Below are 4,389 nucleotides of genomic sequence, written 5' to 3'. Positions count from 1 at the left end.
GTATATTAGATTGTCAATTTATGTTGTCAAATTAGCAATTAAGGTCTCTTTTCGCTTGAGACACAGGTTTAACCTAGTTCAAGCAATTATAATGTTAGCACATATGTCTAGATTTTAAGAAAAAATGTTGTTTAATGTGAACTTTGATAAATGAATAAATGATTTGATTGGATTTGATTTGATTTGATTTGAAGGCAATAAACCAATAAATCGCTTCTGTGCAGGTGAAGCTCAGGGCTCAATATCCGTGCCGATAACTATATCCTCTTTATTAAGTAGTACCTATACTTACTTTTAGATTAGTAGAGAAGTTTAGATATACGCTAGCTTGATTTTTGCGTAAAATTTTCGGGTTTTTCAGGCAATAATCATGTAAACTTCAACGTTCCGTCGTGAAGGGTAGGTAAATGACTCAGCTTGAATTTTAACTGGACATTTGAATAACACATAAAAATAATGTGTGTTAGTTTGTTCCGACCTTAATGCGTGTTCTGGTTTCTAACTTTTGGGTACAGAAATTAAATATGGCCGCTATAAGCTGTTTGCAAAACGCGTGGTTTGATGTAGTTTGCGTGTGTTTATTTTTTAAGTTGTAGGTCTACTTATGTACCCTTTCTCAATGTTTTTCTTTGTGTTGATTTTCCACGATTTTCGTCGCTGAATGTGTCTCAAAGTAAGAAAAACCGAGCGGAAAACTACTAGTGTGAAAGCGCTATGACGCTATTTTTTTAATGATTGTCAATAGCACCATGAAGCACTTCTTAACATATTTAATTACAATCTTTAATTGAACTTGTAACGTTGGTATATAAATATTTTAAGACCTGATCCTGGATGACGAGAAGATGAATTTACCTGATACAGCCTTTTTATCGTCCCACTGCTGGGCACAGGCCTCCTCTCACACGGAGAAGGAAGAATTTACCTAAACTACATTAAATACCTACCTACATTTCTTGTAGTTTATATTGCTCAACTTTTCAGTTTGAAATAAAAATTCTTAAAGTTTTATATCGCTATGATATTGTTTCAAAACTCTTTACAATGTCAAAGTGTGTAATAAAATCACGTATCCTGTAGTTTAACCAGGCAAGATCGACAAACAAACCGGGGATTAACTCAGTTTAACGAGCTCTAAACTATGATAATCGACGATTAACGCAAGACAGGATGCGAGCGAACTTCTAGTCTGAACATTATATTAGAAAAGTTTGTACTGAAAAGGTGAACTTGCCGATGTAACGTTACTAGAAGTGATTAATTAAAGTAATCTTTTACTTGTTTCCACTAATGTTTTTAGCTGATACTTACTAGTTTTCACTAATGTTTTTAATGTTTTTAGATGATGGTGTTCTGAGGGAAGTACATCCTGTAGTTGGTTAAACAACCTTTGGGTATGCCATTCTTCTATACCTAAGCTTTATTACCTATTAGGTATCAAGTTCCATTAAAATGTGTTCAGTCATTTTTGCGTGAAAGAGAAACGATCATCTATACTTTCGCATTTATAATAGTGGTAGGATTAATTAATAGGATACTATGCTTTTTTTTTAACGACGTCAAAAATCATCAAAATAATGACCCCTCCCGCAGTGGGTTAGCAGCGGTGAGGGAGTGTCAGACTCTTACTGACTAAAAACCGTCGTGTTCCGTCGTAGGCCTTTTATGTACCAGGGCCGCGGTAACTCTTTCGAACAATCCCGCAGCCCCGGCGGATAGGATACTATACTAATTTAAGATTTAAGTTAATCCTTCAAAGGTTGATGTAAAGTCACTAAATAAAGGTCATAACATAACTGAAGCCCATGCAATAACTGTAAAGAAAATGTCCTGCAGAAAGCAGACTGACAGAAATTCATGTCTTTTAGTGTACCAAAAGACCTGTAGTAATACCTAGTACTAATTATGATGTGATTTGTATGGAAACTTACATACTTACAACTTACTTACATAATTGTTATTTGTACCTCCATGAAGACGTAACAATGTAGCCACATCCAGCATTACTTTTTACATAGACACGTTCTTCCTTAGAAGTCTGTTATTATCTTCTAATATTAACTTAAATAACTAATTACCACAAGTTTCTCCAGAGCATAGCATCGCTCTAAAGAATGCACATTCTCCATATCGGTTACGTAATAGATTTTCATAGTAAGGAAAAGAAATACATACTTAAATCCCTTTTTCAATATTTCAGAAAACTGATTTTGAACTGATACACTTACAAAAACATAAGTGCAAGAGTTAGCATGTCTTTATTTATATATTTTAATCTCGTAATTTCGAAGATATTTTATAAATATTCGCACCCAATTTGTTACTGTTTTTAAAGCCCAAAAGAGACATTTGTGTACGTCACAGAGCCTCATAGTAGTGGAATTACGCTTAATCTAATATAGCTTCACAATAAAGATCTTATCGCCACTTAATTTACACAAATATACCATACTATATATTAGGAAAGCCATTGAAACAAGCTCACAAGTAGCAGCAGTTAGATACAATAATTAAGTTAATTCTCCTATTACCGAATGTTATGCCCTTGTACTTAGAACCAACGTACACTGCAGACTTTTAGACGGCCGATAGTTTTTTTTAAGGTAATCCGTAGTAAAATATAATAGCATCTGTAGTGTACCTATTTTAATCGTTTATTTTTATTAAACAGTTAAACTGATTGGAAAAAATTTTTCACTGTTGCATACATGTTGTATGCTACACTACCCCCCGGGTGACGGAGGCTATGTTTTATCCCGATGAGGGAAGAAGTTTCCACTTGACTGCCATCTGCAGGGAACAGCTAGTCATGAATAAATAAGTGATTATGTTTACTTAATAGGTACGGGCAGGATACCTTATCATTCGTTTTAGTGTGTGCACTACTATTCATCTCCATACTGATTTATGCGCCCGATGAAACTATCGACCGACTAAAAGTTTGCAGTGTGCGCGGCTCTAAGATTGCATGTATTGACTTGAACATTCGAGTGCCAATTAGGAGATTAGCTTGAAGATTAATCTCGATATTTGTGTAGTGGATGTTAATTGAGCTTATTGGGGAACTCAATTAGTTTATTTTAATAGGAAGTGACGTCACGCATGTCAGTTAATGTAATACTGTAGCTAGCGTGAAAGCGCAACAGACAGATCCAATTAATTTCGCATTAATAATATTAAAATAAGGTTTTGGTGTACTCTAATTAGTGAGGACATAAAAAATCTAAGATGAAAAAGAATTTGAGTAGGTTAAGAAAAATCTAATTAGTATTTGCCCGGTTTCCAGCTAGTAAATAAGTATTTAGTATAGGTTTCTTAATTGCGTTGTTACCATGGCTTTTAGCGTAAAGAAGAAACCAATAAAAATACAGAAACTTCAACTTCACCGCAATTAAGCAAACAATGTCCAAACAACCATCACAGCCACAAATCACAAGATATCATCCATTGTGACATTCTCACCAACTTGTCACATCCATCAAACGTAAGACGACGTTAATTAGTTGAATTAACATTCCATCCAGTTATAATTAGCCACCCCGGGGTACTCAGCCCCCACCCGGGTAGGGTAACACCCATGGAGAACGAAATCACTATCAGAGATGTTTTAACGCGGTGTGGGATTGTTCGAAAGAGTTACCGTGGCGCTGGTACATAAAAGGCTTAAGAAGGAACATGATGAACATGACGAAGAGTCTGACACTCTCTCACTCTGCTAACCCACATAAGGGTGTTGGCAGATGACAAAAGACGTCTTTACGCAAAATCACCTAAGAAAGTAGCGAGCAAAAATGCGGGTGTTTGGGGGACGAGGAACGTTACTAGCTCCAACTTTATACGCCTTCTATAGAACCCGTCTATTATTTTCAAAATAAAAAATCATCTATCAATCAAGACCAATCTTTGAGAGTTTTTATTTAACGGATACCAAACGCTTCGTTAGTTCTAGTAACTGATCACCGCCAACCGTACGTTACGTGATCTACAAGTAGGCGTCTGAAATACCTTCCCGGCATCTCCACTACCTTTCCTTCCTCCGTGGTCACACCCCACGGGGGGAGGAGACACCCTAAGATTACTCCTCCACAGTTTTATGGGCCAAGTTCTGACAAAATTGCGAATTAATGCTGATTTTCGTTAGCATTCAATTAGTTATTGGACCATCGATTCGGAAACATCTGGTTTTCGAGGTGAAAATGGAAGTGGAAAACGATCTATTTTAATTTTGGAAGTTTTTGAAAAATGTACTTTTAATGTAGACGGGGAAGTTTATTTTTAGCAGTGTTTTTGTTTTAGAATGACCGGTTTAAAACCGATAATTGGCTATGGGTTCTTTAAATGGGTGATCTTGCAAGTTAGTGGTCCTATAATTATGTCTATCCTATAAAG

This window comes from Helicoverpa zea, chromosome 18 (genome assembly GCF_022581195.2).
Source record: "Helicoverpa zea isolate HzStark_Cry1AcR chromosome 18, ilHelZeax1.1, whole genome shotgun sequence".
Classification (NCBI taxonomy): domain Eukaryota; kingdom Metazoa; phylum Arthropoda; class Insecta; order Lepidoptera; family Noctuidae; genus Helicoverpa; species Helicoverpa zea.
Note: the sequence above shows the minus strand (reverse complement) of the source record.